The sequence below is a fragment of the Lissotriton vulgaris genome, chromosome 12, assembly GCF_964263255.1.
Source record: "Lissotriton vulgaris chromosome 12, aLisVul1.2, whole genome shotgun sequence".
Lineage (NCBI taxonomy): Eukaryota > Metazoa > Chordata > Amphibia > Caudata > Salamandridae > Lissotriton > Lissotriton vulgaris.
Genome location: NC_141700.1, coordinates 444,290,658 through 444,310,126, shown reverse-complemented (window position 1 = coordinate 444,310,126; position 19,469 = coordinate 444,290,658). Strand labels below are relative to the sequence as shown.

Here is a 19,469-nt window from a genome sequence, read left to right as displayed (position 1 = left end):
TCGTGTTTAAGATTACAATACATATAAAGAAGAATTTATAGCAGGAAACACATTTTCATCATCAACAATGAATTATTTATGCATTTCTTACTATTACCGTTGGTGCTGTGGCTTAGTGGTTAAAGCGCCTGTCTCGTAAACGGGAAATCCTGAGTTCAAATCTCAGCAGCACCTAACTGTTTTCTCCATGCTTTCCGAATAATTTTCATCAAACAAGTGTTGAATACAATTTAAGTATAAACATCTGGTTCTATGAACTTTAGAATAAGTTATCTTAAAAATTAAATAAAATGCATCGTATTGTGAAGATTTTTGTAGGAATGCATTGACTGAAATAGGGAAAAGATAATGACAAAGAACAAGATAGAGGTGAATGATCACTCTATTGTTGAATTCAACTAATCCATTCTTCAGCAAGGTATATTTTAAAATGATATGAATAGGGTAAACTTCAAATTAGAGAGGTGTTTTTGAATAAGTGAAGAGTCTTCATTCATCTTAAGTGTTTGAGTAGAGAAGTGTGTGAACTTAGAAAAGAATATGAAAGTGAAAAAGCAATATTCTCTTGAACACCATAAAGAAAAGTGTTTCAAATTTAAGAATCAAGTGGGTGCTGTGGCTTAGCTGGTTAAAGCGCCAGTCTAGTAAACAGGAGATCCTGAGTTCAAATCTCAGCAGCGCCTTGCTTTTCTCATTGTTATATAACAAATCATTTTCATTAGGTCTTATTCCGATACAATTAAAATATAAAAGTCTGATTCATCTTACTGTTGAACAGATCATCTTTAACATCATAAAAACCCAAGTATTTTCAAGATTATAGAATGAATACTGTTATTGCAAAATGACAAAAATACATATCTATGAGAAAGACGTAGATGAAATGTCTACCTAGATTGGAGCAATATTATTACCTTCATGAAATAAATTGTAAAGAATTCAAGAAATGAAATTGGGTTTTATAAGAGTACCTGTTTATTAAAACATATTAATACTTGCGTAGTGATTGAGTATGTTTTCGTGTTTAAGATTACAATACATATAAAGAAGAATTTATAGCAGGAAACACATTTTCATCATCAACAATGAATTATTTATGCATTTCTTACTATTAACGTTGGTGCTGTGGCTTAGTGGTTAAAGCGCCTGTCTCGTAAACAGGAAATCCTGAGTTCAATTCTCAGCAGCATTTAACAGTTTTCTCCATGCTTTCCGAATAATTTTCATCAAACAAGTGTTGAATACAATTTAAGAATAAACATCTGGTTCTATGAACTTTAGAATGAGTTATCTTAAACATTTAATAAAATGCTTGGTATTGTGAAGATTTTTGTAGGAATGCATTGACTGAAATAGGGAAAAGATAATGACAAAGAACAAGATAGAGGTGAATAATCACTCTATTGTTGAATTCAACTAATCCATTCTTCAGCAAGGTATATTTTAAAATGATATGAATAGGGTAAACTTCAAATTAGAGAGGTGTTTTTGAATAAGTGAAGAGTCTTCATTCATCTTAAGTGTTTGAGTAGAGAAGTGTGTGAACTTAGAAAAGAATATGAAAGTGAAAAAGCAATAGTCTCTTGAACACCATAAAGAAAAGTGTTTCAAAGTTAAGAATCAAGTGGGTGCTGTGGCTTAGCTGGTTAAAGTGCCTGTCTAGTAAACAGGAGATCCTGAGTTCAACTCTCAGCAGTGCCTTGCTTTTCTCATTGTTATATAACAAATCATTTGTATTAGGTCTTATTCCGATACAATTAAAATATAAAAGTCTGATTCATCTTACTGTTGAACAGATCATCTTAAACCTTATAAAAACAGCAGTATTTTCAAGATTATAGAATGAATACTGTTATTGCAAAATGAAAAAATACATATCTATGAGAAAGACGTAGATGAAATTTCTACCTAGATTTGAGCAATATTAATACCTTCATGATTTTTTTTTAAAGAATTCAAGAAATGAAATTGGGTTTTATAAGAGTACCTGTTTATTAAAACATATTAATACTTGCGTAGTGATTGAGTATCTTTTCGTGTTTAAGATTACAATACATATAAAGAAGAATTTATAGCAGGAAACACATTTTCATCATCAACAATGAATTATTTATGCATTTCTTACTATTAACGTTGGTGCTGTGGCTTAGTGGTTAAAGCGCCTGTCTCGTAAACAGGAAATCCTGAGTTCAAATCTCAGCAACACCTAACTGTTATCCCCATGCTTTCCGAATAATATTCATCAAACAAATGTTGAATACAATTTAAGAATAAACATCTGGTTCTATGAACTTTAGAATAAGTTATCTTAAAAATTAAATAAAATGCTTGGTATTGTGAAGATTTTTGTAGGAATGCATTGACTGAAATAGGGAAAAGAAAATTACAAAGAACAAGATAGAGGTGAATGATCACTCTATTGTTCTATTCAACTAATCCATTCTTCAGCAAGGTATATTTTAAAATGATATGAATAGGGTAAACTTCAAATTAGAGAGGTGTTTTTGAATAAGTGAAGAGTCTTCATTCATCTTAAGTGTTTGAGTAGAGAAGTGTTTGAACTTAGAAAAGAATATGAAAGTGAAAAAGCAATATTCTCTTGAACATCATAAAGAAAAGTGTTTCAACATTAAGAATCAAGTGGGTGCTGTGGCTTAGCTGGTTAAAGCGCCTGTCTAGTAAACAGGAGATCCTGAGTTCAACTCTCAGCAGTGCCTTGCTTTTCTCATTGTTATATAACAAATCATTTTCATTAGGTCTTATTCCGATACAATTAAAATATAAAAGTCTGATTCATCTTACTGTTGAACAGATCACCTTTAACCTTATAAAAACCCAGGTATTTTCAAGATTATAGAATGAATACTGTTATTGCAAAATGAAAAAAGTACATATCTATGAGAAAGACGTAGATGAAATGTCTACCTAGATTGGAGCAATATTATTACCTTCATGAAAAAAAATTGTAAAGAATTCAAGAAATGAAATTGGGTTTTATAAGAGTACCTGTTTATTAACCCTTTCGATGCTGATGACGAGCTCAGCTCGTCATCACCCACGGGTGTCGTGTGCTGATGACGAGCTGAGCTCGTCATAGAAGCACCAAAATTGTAATTTGCAGCACAGGGCAAAAATCCCCACAGCAGCCATGTGGTTAAAACATATCAATCCTTGCGTAGTGATTGAGTATCTTTTCGTGTTTAAGATTACAATACATATAAAGAAGAATTTATAGCAGAAAACACATTTTCATCATCAACAATGAATTATTTATGCATTTTGTACTATTAACTTGTGTGCTGTGGCTTAGTGGTTAAAGCGCTTGTCTCGTAAACAGGAAATCCTGAGTTCAAATCTCAGCAGCACCCAATGTTTTCTCCATGCTTTCCGAATATTTTTCATCAAACAAATGTTGAATACAATTTAAGAATAAACATCTGGTTCTATGAACCTTAGAATAAGTTATCTTAAAAATTAAATAAAATGCTTGGTGTTGTGAAGATTTTTGTAGGAATGCATTGACTGAAATAGGGAAAAGAAAATGACAAAGAACAAGATGGAGGTGAGTGATCACTCTATTGTTGAATTCAACTAATCCATTCTTCAGCAAGGTATATTTTAAAATGATATGAATAGGATAAACTTCAAATTAGAGAGGTGTTTTTGAATAAGTGAAGAGTCTTCATTCATCTTAAATGTTTGAGTAGAGAAGTGTGGGAACTTAGAAAAGAATATGAAAGTGAAAAAGCAATATTCTCTTGAACACCATAAAGAAAAGTGTTTCAAACTTAAGAATCAAGTGGGTGCTGTGGCTTAGCTGGTTAAAGCGCCTGTCTAGTAAACAGGAGATCCTGAGTTCAACTCTCAGCAGTGCCTTGCTTTTCACATTGTTATATAACAAATCATTTTCATTAGGTCTTATTCCGATACAAATAAAATATAAAAGTCTGATTCATCTTAGTGTTGAGCAGATCATCTTTAACCTTATAAAAACCCAAGTATTTTCAAGATTATAGAATGAATACTGTTATTGCAAAATGAAAAAAAGACTTATCTATGAGAAAGACGTAGATGAAATGTCTACCTAGATTGGAGCAATATTATTACCTTCATGAAAAAAAAGGTGTAAAGAATTCAAGAAATGAAATTGGGTTTTATAAGAGTACCTGTTTATTAAAACATATTAATACTTGCGTAGTGATTGAGTATCTTTTCGTGTTTAAGATTACAATACATATAAAGAAGAATTTATAGCAGGAAACACATTTTCATCATCAACAATAAATTATTTATGCATTTCTTACTATCAACGTTGGTACTGTGGCTTAGTGGTTAAAGCGCCTGTCTCGTAAACAGGAAATCCTGAGTTCAAATCTCAGCAGCACCTAACTGTTTTCTCCATGCTTTCCGAATAATTTTCATCAAACAAATGTTTAATACAATTTAAGAATAAACATCTGGTTCTATGAACTTTAGAATGAGTTATCTTAAAAATTAAATAAAATCCTTGGTATTGTGAAGATTTTTGTAGGAATGCATTGACTGAAATAGGGAAAAGAAAATGACAAAGAACAAGATAGAAGTGAATGATCACTCTATTGTTGAATTCAACTAATCCATTCTTCAGCAAGGTATATTTTAAAATGATATGAATAGGGTAAACTTCAAATTAGAGAGGTGTTTTTGAATAAGTCAAGAGTCTTCATTCATCTTAAGTGTTTGAGTAGAGAAGTGTGTGAACTTAGAAAAGAATATGAAAGTGAAAAAGCAATATTCTCTTGAACATCATAAAGAAAAGTGTTTCAAATTTAAGAATCAAGTGGGTGCTGTGGCTTAGCTGGTTAAAGCGCCTGTCTAGTAAACAGGAGATCCTGAGATCAACTCTCAGCAGTGCCTTGCTTTTCTCATTGTTATATAACAAATCATTTTCATTAGGTCTTATTCCGATACAATTAAAATATAAAAGTCTGATTCATCTTACTGTTGAACAGATCATCTTTAACCTTATAAAAACCCAAGTATTTTCAAGATCATAGAATGAATACTGTTATTGCAAAAAGAAAAAAATACTTATCTATGAGAAAGACGTAGATGAAATGTCTACCTAGATTGGAGCAATATTATTACCTTCATGAAAAAAAAATTGTAAAGAATTCAAGAAATGAAATTGGGTTTTATAAGAGTACCTGTTTATTAAAACATATCAATCCTTGCGTAGTGATTGAGTATCTTTTCGTGTTTAAGATTACAATACATATAAAGAAGAATTCATAGCAGAAAACACATTTTCATCATCAACAATGAATTATTTATGCATTTTGTACTATTAACGTTGGTGCTGTGGCTTAGTGGTTAAAGCGCCTGTCTCGTAAACAGGAAATCATGAGTTCAAATAACAGCATCACCCAACTGTTTTCTCCTTGCTTTCCGAATAATTTTCATCAAACAAGTGTTGAATACAATTTAAGAATAAACATCTGGTTCTATGAACTTTAGAATAAGTTATCTTAAAAATTAAATAAAATACTTGGTATTGTGAAGATTTTTGTAGGAATGCATTGACTGAAATAGGGAAAAGAAAATGACAAAGAAAATGATAGAGGTGAATGATCACTCTATTGTTGAATTCAACTAATCCATTCTTCAGCAAGGTATATTTTAAAATGATATGAATAGGGTAAACTTCAAATTAGAGAGGTGGTTTTGAATAAGTGAAGAGTCTTCATTCATAAGTGTTTGAGTAGAGAAGTGTGTGAACTTAGAAAAGAATATGAAAGTGAAAAAGCAATATTCTCTTGAACAACATAAAGAAAAGTATTTCAATTTTAAGAATCAAGTGGGTGCTGTGGCTTATCTGGTTAAAGTGCCTGTCTAGTAAACAGGAGATCCTGAGTTCAACTCTCAGCAGTGCCTTGCTTTTCTCATTGTTATATGACAAATCATTTTCATTAGGTCTTATTCCGACACAATTAAAATATAAAAGTCTGATTCATCTTACTGTTGAACAGATCATCTTTAACCTTATAAAAACGCAAGTATTTTCAAGATTATAGAATGAATACTGTTATTGCAAAATGAAAAAAATATATATCTATGAGAAAGACGTAGATGAAATGTCTACCTAGATTGGAGCAATATTATTACCTTGATGAAAAAAAATTGTAAAGAATTCAAGAAATGAAATTGGGTTTTATAAGAGTACCTGTTTATTAAAACATATGAATCCTTGCGTAGTGATTGAGTATCTTTTCGTGTTTAAGATTACAATACATATAAAGAAGAATTTATAGCAGAAAACACATTTTCATCATCAACAATAAATTATTTATGCATTTTTTACTGTTACCGTTGGTGCTGTGGCTTAGTGGTTAAAGCTCCTATCTCGTAAACTGGAAATCCTGAGTTCAAATCTCAGCAGCATTTAACTGTTTTCTTCATGCTTTCCGAATAATTTTCATCAAACAAGTGTTGAATACAATTTAAGTATAAACAACTGGTTCTATGAACTTTAGAATAAGTTATCTTAAAAATTAAATAAAATACTTGGTATTGTGAAGATTTTTGTAGGAATGCATTGATTGAAATAGGGAAAAGAAAATGACAAAGAACAAGATAGAGGTGAATGATCACTCTATTGTTGAATTCAACTAATCCATTCTTCAGCAAGGTATATTTTAAAATGATATGAATAGGGTAAACTTCAAATTAGAGAGATGTTTTTGAAAAAGTGAAGAGTCTTCATTCATCTTAAGTTCATGAGTAGAGAAGTGTGTGAACTTAGAAAAGAATATGAAAGTGAAAAAGCAATATTCTTTTGAACACCATAAAGAAAAGTGTTTCAAAATTAAGAATCAAGAGGGTGCTGTGGCTTAGCTGGTTAAACCGCCTGATTAGTAAAAAGGAGATCCTGAGTTCAACTCTCAGCAGCGCCTTGCTTTTCTCATTGTTATATAACAAATCATTTTCATTAGGTCTTATTCCGATACAATTAAAATATAAAAGTCTGATTCATCTTACTGTTGAACAGATCATCTTAAACCTTATAAAAACCCAAGTATTTTCAAGATTATAGAATGAATACTGTTATTGCAAAATAAAAAAATACATATCTATGAGAAAGACGTAGATGAAATTTCTACCTAGATTTGAGCAATATTAATACCTTCATAAAAAAAATTGTAAAGAATTCAAGAAATGAAATTGGGTTTTATAAGAGTACCTGTTTATTAAAACATATTAATCCTTGCGTAGTGATTGAGTATCTTTTCATGTTTAAGATTACAATACATATAAAGAAGAATTTATAGCAGAACCACATTTTCATCATCAACAATAAATTATTTATGCATTTTTTACTTTTAACGTTGGTGCTGTGGCTTAGTGGTTAAAGTGCCTGTCTCGTAAACAGGAAATTCTGAGTTCAAATTCCAGCAGCACCTAACGGTTTTCTCCATGCTTTCCGAATATTTTCATCAAACAAGTGTTGAATACAATTTAAGAATAAACATCTGGTTCTATGAACTTTAGAATAAGTTATCTTAAAAATTAAATAAAATGCTTGGTATTGTGAAGATTTTTGTAGGAATGCATTGACTGAAATAGGAAAAAGAAAATGACAAAGAACAAGATAGAGGTGAATCATCACTCTATTGTTGAATTCAACTAATCCATTCTTCAGCAAGGTATATTTTAAAATGATATGAATAGGGTAAACTTCAAATTAGAGAGGTGTTTTTGAAAAAGTGAAGAGTCTTCATTCATCTTAAGTTCATGAGTAGAGAAGTGTGTGAACTTAGAAAAGAATATGAAAGTGAAAAAGCAATATTCTCTTGAACACCATAAAGAAAAGTCTTTCAAAATTAAGAATCAAGTGGGTGCTGTGGCTTAGCTGGTTAAAGCGCCTGTCTAGTAAACAGGAGATCCTGAGTTCAACTCTCAGCAGTGCCTTGCTTTTCTCATTGTTATATAACAAATCATTTTCATCAGGTTTTATTCCGATTCAATTAACATATAAAAGTCTGATTCATCTTACTGTTGAAAAGATCATTTTAAACCTTATAAAAACCCAAGTATTTTCAAGATTATAGAATGAATACTGTTATTGCAAAATGAAAAAAATATATATCTATGAGAAAGACGTAGATGAAATTTCTACCTAGATTTGAGCAATATTAATACCTTCATGAAAAAAAATTGTAAAGAATTCAAGAAATGAAATTGGGTTTTATAAGAGTACCTGTTTATTAAAACATATTAATCCTTGCGTAGTGATTGAGTATCTTTTCGTGTTTAAGATTACAATACATATAAAGAAGAATTTATAGCAGAAAACACATTTTCATCATCAACAATGAATTATTTATGCATTTTTTACTATTAACGTTGGTGCTGTGGCTTAGTGGTTAAAGCGCCTGTCTCATAAACAGGAAATCGTGAGTTAGAATCTCAGCATCACCTAACTGTTTTCTCCATGCTTTCCGAATAATTTACATCAAACAAGTGTTGAATACAATTTAAGAATAAACATCTGGTTCTATGAACTTTAGAATAAGTTATCTTAAAAATTAAACTAAATGCTTGGTATTGTGAAGATTTTTGTAGGAATGCATTGACTGAAATAGGGAAAAGAAAATGACAAAGAACAAGATAGAGGTGAATGATCACTCTATTGTGGAATTCAACTAATCCATTCTTCAGCAAGGTATATTTTAAAATGATATGAATAGGGTAAACTTCAAATTCGAGAGGTGTTTTTGAATAAGTGAAGAGTCTTCATTCATCCTAAGTGTTTGAGTAGAGAAGTGTGTGAACTTAGAAAAGAATAAGAAAGTGAAAAAGCAATATTCTCTTGAACACCATAAAGAAAAGTGTTTCATATTTAAGAATCAAGTGGGTCCTGTGGCTTAGCTGGTTAAAGCGCCTGTCTAGTAAACAGGAGATCCTGAGTTCAAATCTCAGCAGCGCCTTGCTTTTCTCATTGTTATATAACAAATCATTTTCATTAGGTCTTATTCCGATACAATTAAAATATAAAAGTCTGATTCATCTTACTGTTGAACAGATCATCTTTAACATTATAAAAACCCAAGTATTTTCAAGATTATAGAATGAATACTGTTATTGCCAAATTAAAAAAATACATATCTATGAGAAAGACGTAGATGAAATGTTTACCTAGATTGGAGCAATATTATTACCTTCATGAAAAAAAATTGTAAAGAATTCAAGAAATGAAATTGGGTTTTATGAGAGTACCTGTTTATTAAAACATAATAATACTTGCATAGTGATTGAGTATGTTTTCGTGTTTAAGATTACAATACATATAAAGAAGAATTTATAGCAGAAAACACATTTTCATCATCAACAATAAATTCTTTATGCATTTTTTGCAATTACTGTTGGTGCTGTGGCTTAGTGGTTAAAGCTCCTGTCTCATAAACAAGAAATCCTGAGTTCAATTCTCAGCAGCATTTAACTATTTTCTCCATGCTTTCCGAATAATTTTCATCAAACAAGTGTTGAATACAATTTAAGTATAAACATCTGGTTCTATGAACTTTAGAATAAGTTATCTTAAAAATTGAATAAAATGCTTGGTATTGTGAAGATTTTTGTAGGAATGCATTGACTGAAATAAGGAAAAGAAAATGACAAAGAACAAGATAGAGGTGAATGATCACTCTATTGTGGAATTCGACTAATCCATTCTTCAGCAAGGTATATTTTAAAATGATATGAATAGGGTAAACTTCAAATTAGAGAGGTGTTTTTGAATAAGTGAAGAGTCTTCATTCATCTTAAGTGTTTGAGTAGAGAAGTGTGTGAACTTAGAAAAGAATATGAAAGTGAAAAAGCAATATTCTCTTGAACACCATAAAGAAAAGTGTTTCAACTTTAAGAATCAAGTGGGTCCTGTGGCTTAGCTGGTTAAAGCGCCTGTCTAGTAAACAGGAGATCCTGAGTTCAAATCTCAGCAGCGCCTTGCTTTTCTCATTGTTATATAACAAATCATTTTCATTAGGTCTTATTCAGATACAATTAAAATATAAAAGTCTGATTCATCTTACTGTTGAACAGATCATCTTTAACCTTATAAAAACCCAAGCATTTTCAAGATTATAGAATGAATACTGTTATTGCCAAATTAAAAAAATACATATCTATGAGAAAGACGTAGATGACATTTCTACCTAGATTTGAGCAATATTAATACCTTCATGATTTTTTTTTAAAGAATTCAAGAAATGAAATTGGGTTTTATAAGAGTACCTGTTTATTAAAACATATTAATCCTTGCGTAGTGATTGAGTATCTTTTTGTGTTTAAGATTACAATACATATAAAGAAGAATTTATAGCAGAAAACACATTTTCATCATCAACAATGAATTATTTATGCATTTCTTACTATTAATGTTGGTGCTGTGGCTTAGTGGTTAAAGCTCCTGTCTCATAAACAAGAAATCCTGAGTTCGAATCTCAGCATCCCCTAACTGTTTTCTCCATGCTTTCCGAATAATTTACATCAAACAAGTGTTGAATACAATTTAGGAATAAACATCTGGTTCTATGAACTTTAGAATAAGTTATCTTAAAAATTAAATTAAATGCTTGGTATTGTGAAGATTTTTGTAGGAATGCATTGACTGAAATAGGGAAAAGAAAATGACAAAGAACAAGATAGAGGTGAATGATCACTCTATTGTGGAATTCAACTAATCCATTCTTCAGCAAGGAATATTTTAAAATGATATGAATAGGGTAAACTTCAAATTAGAGAGGTGTTTTTGAATCAGTGAAGAGTCTTCATTCATCTTAAGTGTTTGAGTAGAGAAGTGTGTGAACTTAGAAAAGAATATGAAAGTGAAAAAGCAATATTCTCTTGAACACCATAAAGAAAAGTGTTTCAAAATTAAGAATCAAGTGAGTGCTGTGGCTTAGCTGGTTAAAGCGCCTGTTTAGTCAAAAGGAGATCCTGAGTTCAACTCTCAGCAGCGCCTTGCTTTTCTCATTGTTATATAACAAATCATTTTTATTAGGTCTTATTCCGATATAATTAAAATATAAAAATCTGATTCATCTTACTGTTGAACAGATCATCTTAAACCTTATCAAAAACCCAAGTATTTCCAAGATTATAGAATGAAAACTGTTATTGCAAAATGAAAAAAATACATATCTATGAGAAAGACGTAGATGAAATTTCTACCTAGATTTGAGCAATATTAATACCTTCATGAAAAAAAATTGTAAAAAATTCAAGAAATGAAATTGGGTTTTATAAGAGTACCTGTTTTTAAAACATATTAATCCTTGCGTAGTGATTGAGTATCTTTTTGTGTTTAAGATTACAATACATATAAAGAAGAATTTATGGCAGGAACACATTTTCATCATCAACAATAAATGATTTATGAATTTTTTACTATTAACGTTGGTGCTGTGGCTTAGTGGTTAAAGCGCCTGTATGGTAAACAGGAAATCCTGAGTTCAAATATCAGCAGCACTTAACTGTTTTCTCCATGCTTTCCGAATAATTTTCATCAAACAAGTGTTGAATACAATTTTAGAATAAACATCTGGTTCTATGAACTTTAGAATAAGTTATCTTAAAAATTAAATTAAATGCTTGGTATTGTTAAGATTTTTGTAGGAATGCATTGACTGAAATAGGGAAAAGAAAATGACAAAGAACAAGATAGAGGTGAATGATCACTCTATTGTTGAATTCAACTAATCCATTCGTCAGCAAGGTATATTTTAAAATGATATGAATAGGGTAAACTTCAAATTAGAGAAGTATTTTTGAATAAGTGAAGAGTCTTCATTCATCTAAAGTGTTTGAGTAGAGAAGTGTGTGAACTTAGAAAAGAATATGAAAGTGGAAAAGCAATATTCTCTTGAACACCATAAAGAAAAGTGTTTCAAAATTAAGAATCAGGTGGGTGCTGTGGCTTAGCCGGTTAAAGCGCCAGTTTAGTAAAAAGGAGATCCTGAGTTCAACTCTCAGCAGCACCCTGCTTTTCTCATTGTTATATAACAAATCATTTTCATTAGGTCTTATTCCGATACAATTAAAATATAAAAGTCTGATTCATATTACTGTTGAACAGCTCATCTTAAACCTTATAAAAACCCACGTATTTTCAAGATTATAGAATGAATACTGTTATTGTAAAATGAAAAAAATACATATCTATGAGAAAGACGTAGATGAAATTTCCACCTAGATTTGAGCAATATTAATACCTTCATGAAACAAAATTGTAAAGAATTCAAGAAATGAAATTGGGTTTTATAAGAGTACCTGTTTATTAAAACATATTAATACTTGCGTAGTGATTGAGTATCTTTTCGTGTTTAAGATTACAATACATATAAAGAAGAATTTATAGCAGGAAACACATTTTCATCATCAACAATAAATTATTTATGCAATTTTTACTATTAACGTTGGTGCTGTGGCTTAGTGGTTAAAGTGCCTGTCTCATAAACAGGAAATCCTGAGTTCAAATCTCAGCAGCACCTAACTGTTTTCTCCAAGCTTTCCGAATAATTTTCATCAAACAAGTGTTGAATACAATTTAAGAATAAACATCTTGTTCTATGAACTTTAGAATAAGTTATCTTAAAAATTAAATAAAATGCTTGGTATTGTGTAGATTTTTGTAGGAATGCATTGACTGAAATAGGGAAAAGAAAATGACAAAGAACAAGATAGAGGTGAATGATCACTCTATTGTTGAATTCAACTAATCCATTCGTCAGCAAGGTATATTTTAAAACGATATGAATAGGGTAAACTTCAAATTAGAGAAGTATTTTTGTATAAGTGAAGAGTCTTCATTCATCTAAAGTGTTTGAGTAGAGAAGTGTGTGAACTTAGAAAAGAATATGAACGTGAAAAAGCAATATTCTCTTGAACACCATAAAGAAAAGTGTTTCAAAATTAAGAATCAAGTGGGTGCTGTCGGTTAGCTGGTTAAAGCGCCTGTCTAGTAAACAGGAGATCCTAAGTTCAACTCTCAGCAGCGCCTTGCTTTTCTAATTGTTACATAACAAATCATTTTCATTAGGTCTTATTCCGATACAATTAAAATATAAAAGTCTGATTCATCTTGTTATGTTATGTTAATGGCATTTATAATGCACGCAGCTGCTCCAGCGAAGGAGCGTCCCGGCGCCTGACAAGGAGGCCACACAACATAACTGAAAGAAATAAGCGTTTAAGAAGGAACACTACAGGAACAAAAGAGTCTTGACCACTCTACGGAAAGAAAGCAGGTCGGCAAGGGTCCGGATTTCAAATGGAAGGGCATTCCATAACACAGCCGCCCGCACCCGAAAGGAGTGTCCTCCAGCTCGGCTGCGTTTGAAACGAGGAACTGCAGCTAATTCGCGGTCCGAAGAGCGAAGAGAGCGCCCAGGAATGTAGAAACACAGAAGATTGTGAAGTATCTGAGCAGAGGGACCCTTTAAGATCTTAAAAGACATACACAACACTTTAAAATAAATCCGCTGCCTGATGGGTAGCCAATGGAGAGCACGCAGGGTGTGAGAGACAGAACAAGCCCTAGGAAGGCCTACTACTGCTCTGGCGGCTGCATTTTGCACTCGCTGGAGGCGGGTGAGCTCGGCCTGATTTAACCCTATAAAAAGGGAGCTGGCATAATCCAGCCGAGACAACACCGTCGCCTGAACCACAAGTTGACGGGTCGCAGCGTCAAAGAATTTGAGTGCAGGTCTCAAATTGCACAGAATGCCGAAGCAGCAGGCCGCAGTTCTTTTAGTATGGCCAACAAAACTAAGAGTAGGGTCCAACCATCCCCCCAGATTTTTAATCTCCGAGGCCGGAGTAAGGGTGGGGCCCAACTCGGGGGGCCACCAGGTGTCGCCCCAAAGTTCCGTCTGTTTGCCAAAGACCATAATCTCTGTCTTTTTGGCATTCAGTTGGAGACAGTTGGACGTCATCCAGCTGGCCACCGCCCGCAGTCCATCTCGGAATCTTGGGGCTTCCACCCCGGAATCCCCGCTGATTGTGACCGCTATCTGAGTATCATCCGCGTATGACACCATGGTCATACCGCAGTGCTTTACAACCTCAGCCAGCGGCCTCACGTATAGATTGAACAACGTGGGACTCAGCGAGGACCCCTGCGGGACCCCAAGCATGAGAGGATGGAATTTGGACTGGTGGGGCGGGGCAGCCACACAGAAAGAACGATCCACCAGAAATGATCGGAACCACTGCAGTGCAGTGCCAGTCACGCCTGCCTCCTCAAGGCGCTGCAGGAGGATCCCATGCGAGACGGTGTCGAAGGCGGCGCTCAGGTCTAATAAAACAAGCGCCGCCGTTTGACCCGCGTCGAGCACCGCCCGCAGATGCTCAGCCATAAACAGGAGTGCTGTCTCCATGCTGTGGCCAGCTCGAAAGCTGTTCTGTGTATCATCCAGAACGTTAGTGCGCGAGAGATGGTCAGAGAGGGCGGTGTTAACATGCACCACGGCGACTTTGGCTGGCCACGGGAGAAGCGAGATCGGCCTATAATTCTCTGGTTTACTAGGGTCGGGAGATGGCTTCTTCAAAATGGGCATTACTACTGCCTGCTTCCATTTCAAAGGTACTAGGCCAGACGAGAGCGAGATGTTGATCAGATCCCAGACTGGGTTAGAGGGTGTCAAGTCTCTAAAAATTGCTGGCTTGAGCGGGTCAGCCGGAGACCCCGACTTAACCCGAAGAGCTAGAGTCTTAAAAATCTCCGGTGTGAGACAGGGGAGAGAATCTTACACCACCTGTCTGGGGGGATTATGCAGCCCGACACCGGTAGGTGCAGCCGTGGGAAAAGCTCTATAGATGAAATGGACCTTCTCCAAAAAGAAGGCCGCCAGCGTTTCACATTGAGTGTTGGAACCAATGACGTCGGCGGAGGGCTTTTTAGCATCAAGATCCTTGAGAGCTTTAAAAATGGTTTTGGATGGATTAGGACTGTTGCGGAATTCCAGGGCACAGACTGCAGCCCGGGCTCTGCAGACCGCTCGGTGATAAGACTTAACGGTAGCCATATAAAAGGCTTTTTTGCTGTTGTCATACGTTTTCCGCCAGTCTCTCTCCGCACGTCTGCAAGAGCTTTTCAACGCACGCTGTGTACCATTATACCAGGGACTAGGGTCTCGCGGTCCACACCTACTCGCAGTCATTGGAATCAGGAAATCAAGGGCTCTGGTTAACCATTCGCAGAAATTGTCGTAACCAGATTCCACATTCTCCGCAGGGCCCAATGGGTCCTCGGAGAGAAGACAGTGGAAGTCTTCCAGTTTTAATTTACTCCAACGCCGTCTGGGCAAGACTTGCGTCAAGGGTTTAAAGGGAGGCTATGGTAGTGGGCATTTGATAGTCACCAACGAGTGATATGTCCAAGACATAAGAAGAGGGGAGGCCACTTTTACCTCAGATAAATTCGAGAAGAAGGGGTCCAGAATATGACAACCAACATGGGTGGGGTCCGAGACCAGTTGGAGCAGTTGAAGGGCCTCAAGATCAGCCACAATACCTCCCACTGAGGGTAAAGCCAAGGTGTCAAAATGGAGATTCACACCCCACTGCCAGTGAGCTTACAGCATCAGGGAGAGCCTCCCTAAATGCCACATCACTGCCAGGTGGGCGGCAAATTAGCAGGCCTGAAAAAGTAAAGCAAGGTGTAACAGAAACCTTAAACAGGGCACTTTCACAGCCCGCTATCCTTTGCCCTCTCCAATCGCAAGGGTAGCAGGATTTGATGGCAAGCGCAATTCCTCCACCCCTCGAGGGGCGATTGAGCATGTAGATCGAATACCCAGAAGGAAAGGCCAGATTGAGAAGAGCTGTGTCAGAGTCCTGGAGCCAAGTCTCTGTCAGACAGATAATATCAGGGAGTTCCTGTCCCAAGAGGTCGGCTATGTCCTGGTGGTGTTTAGCCAACGACCTCACATTTAGGTTCCAGATGGTAATGAGATGCGAGGGAAGTGTGCTGCCAGTAGCTAACTTAGCTCCGGCATCGCCCAATAAGGCGGGGGCTTCAAGCATCCACCTACAGCATGCACACTGATGTGGACCACAAAAAGGATGTACACGAGCAGTATCGCATGATGGCAAACACCGGCCGATGGACACAAGAGCTTCCCTGGTGTAACGAAGCATCGTGCAACATCAAGCGATGGACAGAGTCCCACCCCGACCAACACGACCGTACGCGGACGGGCGCAGATGGGCAGGACTCTGGCACAACTCAGGCTAAGCGAGGGCGATACCGCTGCGCTAGGCAGGGAACTTTAAGTAGGTGTCCCACCTATGCTACAGCGCACTAGAGCGCTCGCTAAAAGATGGCGCCCAAACTCCTACCCCACTCCAAGATGTCTGCTGCAAAATGAGCCCACCCCGAGAACCGGACCCGCTCGAGCAGCGGTGGATGCCAATTAGAATGCAGGTAAGGGGCAATTTTAAAAAACCAATGCAGTCAGCAAAAAAGAAATAGCAAATACACAAAAGAAGATTTTAAAAACGCTGTTTAGCGAGATAAGCGCGAGGCGCTAAGTAGCGATGATGTTCCTTGTCAGGCCGAACCCTGAAGCAGCTCGCCTTAAGTAGGTGTCCCACCTATGCTACAGCGCACTAGAGCGCTCGCTAAAAGATGGCGCCCAAACTCCTACCCCACTCCAAGATGTCTGCTGCAAAATGAGCCTACCCCGAGAACTGGACCCGCTCGAGCAGCGTGGATGCCAATTAGAATGCAGGTAAGGAGCAATTTTAAAAAACCAATGCAGTCATCAAAAAAGAAATAGCAAATACACAAAAGAAGATTTTAAAAACGCTGTTCAGCGAGATAAGCGCGAGGCGCTAAGTAGCGATGATATTCCTTGTCAGGCCGAACCCTGAAGCAGCTCGCCTTAAGTAGGCGTCCCACCTATGCTACAGCGCACTAGAGTGCTCGCTAAAAGATGGTGCCCAAACTCCTACCCCACTCCAAGATGTCTGCTGCAAAATGAGCCCACCCCGAGAACCGGACCTGCTCGAGCAGCGGTGGATGCCAATTAGAATGCAGGTAAGGCGCAATTTTAAAAAACCAATGCAGTCAGCAAAAAGAAATAGCAAATACACAAAAGAAGATTTTAAAAACGCTGTTCAGCGAGATAAGCGTGAGGCGCTAAGTAGCGATGATGTTCCTTGTCTTACTGTTGAAAAGATCATCTTAAACCTTATAAAAACCCAAGTATTTTCAAGAATATAGAATGAATACTGTTATTGCAAAATAAAAAAACTACATATCTATGAGAAAGACGTAGATGAAATTTCTACCTAGATTTGAGCAATATTAATACCTTCATGAAAAAAAATTGTAAAGAATTCAAGAAATGAAATTTGATTTTATGAGAGTACCTGTTTATTAAAAAATATTAATCCTTGCGTAGTGATTGAGTATCTTTTGGTGTTTAAGATTACAATACATATAAAGAAGAATTTATAGCAGAAAACACATTTTCATCATCAACAATAAATTATTTATGCATTTTTTGCTATTATGTTTGGGGCTGTGGCTTAGTGGTTAAAGCTCCTGTCTCTTAAACAGGAAATCCTGAGTTCAAATCTCAGCAGCACCTAACAGTTTTCTCCATGCTTTCCGAATAATTTTCTTCAAACAAGTGTTGAATACAATTTAAGAATAAGCATCTAGTTCTATGAACTTTAGAAAAAGTTACCTTAAAAATTAAATAAAATGCTTGGTAGTGTGAAGATATTTGTAGGAATGCATTGACTGAAATAGGGAAAAGAAAATGACAAAGAACAAGATAGAGGTGAATGATCACTCTATTGTTGAATTCAACTAATCCATTCTTCAGCAAGGTATATTTTAAAATGATATGAATAGAGTAAACTTCAAATTAGAGAGGTGTTTTTGAATAAGTGAAGAGTCTTCATTCATCTTAAGTGTTTGAGTAGTGAAGTGTGTGAACTTAGAAAAGAATATGAAAGTGAAAAAGCAATATTCTCTTGAACACCATAAAGAAAAGTGTTTCAAAATTAAGAATCAAGTGGGTGCTGTGGCTTAGCTGGTTAAAGCGCCTATCTAGTAAACAGGAGATCCTGAGTTCAACTCTCAGCAGCACCTTGCTTTTCTCATTGTTATATAACAAATCATTTTCATTAGGTCTTATTCCGATACAATTAAAATATAAAAGTCTGATTCATCTTACTGTTGAACAGATCATCTTTAACCTTATAAAAACCCAAGTATTTTCAAGATTATAGAATGAATACTGTTATTGCAAAATGAAAAAAATACATATCTATGAGAAAGACGTAGATGAAATTTCTACCTAGATTTGAGCAATATTAATACCTTCATGAAAAAAAATTGTAAAGAATTCAAGAAATGAAATTGGGTTTTATAAGTGTACCTGTTTATTAAAACATATTAATCCTTGCGCAGTGATTGAGTATCTTTTCGTGTTTAAGATTACAATACATATAAAGAAGAATTTATAGCAGAAACACATTTTCATCATCAACAATAAATTATTTATGCATTTTTTACTATTAACGTTGGTGCTGTGGCTTAGTGGTTAAAGCGCCTGTCTCGTAAACAGGAGATCCTGAGTTCAACTCTCAGCAGTGCCTTGCTTTTCTCATTGTTATATAATAAATCATTTTCATTAGGTCTTATTCCGATACAATTAAAATATAAAAGTCTGATTCATCTTACTGTTGAACAGATCAGCTTTAACCTTATAAAAACCCAAGTATTTTCAAGATTATAGAATGAATACTGTTATTGCAAAATGAAAAAAATACATATCTATGAGAAAGACGTAGATGAAATGTCTACCTAGATTGGAGCAATATTATTACCTTCATGAAAAAAAATTGTAAAGAATTCAAGAAATGAAATTGGGTTTTATAAGAGTACCTGTTTATTAAAACATATTAATCCTTGCGTTGTGATTGAGTATCTTTTCGTGTTTAAGATTACAATACATATAAAGAAGAATTTATAGCAGAAAACACATTTTCATCATCAACAATAAATTATTTATGCATTTTTTACTATTACCGTTGGTGCTGTGGCTTAGTGGTTAAAGCTCCTGTCTCGTAAACAGGAAATCCTGAGTTCAAATCTCAGCAGCACCTAACAGTTTTCTCCATGCTTTCCGAATAATTTTCTTCAAACAAGTGTTGAATACAATTTAAGAATAAACATCTAGTTCTATGAACTTTAGAAAAAGTTACCTTAAAAATTAAATAAAATGCTTGGTAGTGTGAAGATTTTTGTAGGAATGCATTGACTGAAATAGGGAAAAGAAAATGACAAAGAACAAGATAGAGGTGAATGATCACTCTATTGTTGAATTCAACTAATCCATTCTTCAGCAAGGTATATTTTAAAATGATATGAATAGAGTAAACTTCAAATTAGAGAGGTGTTTTTGAATAAG

At 34.9% G+C, this 19,469-nt stretch overlaps 15 non-coding genes across 15 annotated transcripts; all 15 read left to right on the top strand.

The window, feature by feature from the left end:
* The first annotated feature begins 101 nt into the window (after window positions 1-101).
* On the top strand, window positions 102-174 carry TRNAT-CGU (transfer RNA threonine (anticodon CGU)). Its single transcript has one exon. It is a non-coding gene; the product is annotated as a tRNA-Thr (tRNA).
* A 435-nt stretch (window positions 175-609) lies between these two features.
* Window positions 610-683, top strand: TRNAT-AGU (transfer RNA threonine (anticodon AGU)). Its single transcript has one exon. It is a non-coding gene; the product is annotated as a tRNA-Thr (tRNA).
* Window positions 684-1,119: 436 nt separating this feature from the next.
* On the top strand, window positions 1,120-1,192 carry TRNAT-CGU (transfer RNA threonine (anticodon CGU)). Its single transcript has one exon. It is a non-coding gene; the product is annotated as a tRNA-Thr (tRNA).
* Window positions 1,193-1,627: 435 nt separating this feature from the next.
* Window positions 1,628-1,701, top strand: TRNAT-AGU (transfer RNA threonine (anticodon AGU)). Its single transcript has one exon. It is a non-coding gene; the product is annotated as a tRNA-Thr (tRNA).
* Window positions 1,702-2,135: 434 nt separating this feature from the next.
* TRNAT-CGU (transfer RNA threonine (anticodon CGU)) lies at window positions 2,136-2,208 on the top strand. Its single transcript has one exon. It is a non-coding gene; the product is annotated as a tRNA-Thr (tRNA).
* Window positions 2,209-2,643: 435 nt separating this feature from the next.
* TRNAT-AGU (transfer RNA threonine (anticodon AGU)) lies at window positions 2,644-2,717 on the top strand. The gene has a single exon. It is a non-coding gene; the product is annotated as a tRNA-Thr (tRNA).
* A 1,085-nt stretch (window positions 2,718-3,802) lies between these two features.
* Window positions 3,803-3,876, top strand: TRNAT-AGU (transfer RNA threonine (anticodon AGU)). Its single transcript has one exon. It is a non-coding gene; the product is annotated as a tRNA-Thr (tRNA).
* A 438-nt stretch (window positions 3,877-4,314) lies between these two features.
* On the top strand, window positions 4,315-4,387 carry TRNAT-CGU (transfer RNA threonine (anticodon CGU)). The gene has a single exon. It is a non-coding gene; the product is annotated as a tRNA-Thr (tRNA).
* A 3,486-nt stretch (window positions 4,388-7,873) lies between these two features.
* Window positions 7,874-7,947, top strand: TRNAT-AGU (transfer RNA threonine (anticodon AGU)). Its single transcript has one exon. It is a non-coding gene; the product is annotated as a tRNA-Thr (tRNA).
* Window positions 7,948-8,892: 945 nt separating this feature from the next.
* TRNAT-AGU (transfer RNA threonine (anticodon AGU)) lies at window positions 8,893-8,966 on the top strand. The gene has a single exon. It is a non-coding gene; the product is annotated as a tRNA-Thr (tRNA).
* Window positions 8,967-9,911: 945 nt separating this feature from the next.
* Window positions 9,912-9,985, top strand: TRNAT-AGU (transfer RNA threonine (anticodon AGU)). Its single transcript has one exon. It is a non-coding gene; the product is annotated as a tRNA-Thr (tRNA).
* Window positions 9,986-12,457: 2,472 nt separating this feature from the next.
* On the top strand, window positions 12,458-12,530 carry TRNAM-CAU (transfer RNA methionine (anticodon CAU)). Its single transcript has one exon. It is a non-coding gene; the product is annotated as a tRNA-Met (tRNA).
* Window positions 12,531-18,071: 5,541 nt separating this feature from the next.
* Window positions 18,072-18,145, top strand: TRNAT-AGU (transfer RNA threonine (anticodon AGU)). Its single transcript has one exon. It is a non-coding gene; the product is annotated as a tRNA-Thr (tRNA).
* A 436-nt stretch (window positions 18,146-18,581) lies between these two features.
* TRNAT-CGU (transfer RNA threonine (anticodon CGU)) lies at window positions 18,582-18,654 on the top strand. Its single transcript has one exon. It is a non-coding gene; the product is annotated as a tRNA-Thr (tRNA).
* A 437-nt stretch (window positions 18,655-19,091) lies between these two features.
* On the top strand, window positions 19,092-19,164 carry TRNAT-CGU (transfer RNA threonine (anticodon CGU)). Its single transcript has one exon. It is a non-coding gene; the product is annotated as a tRNA-Thr (tRNA).
* Window positions 19,165-19,469: the final 305 nt, after the last annotated feature.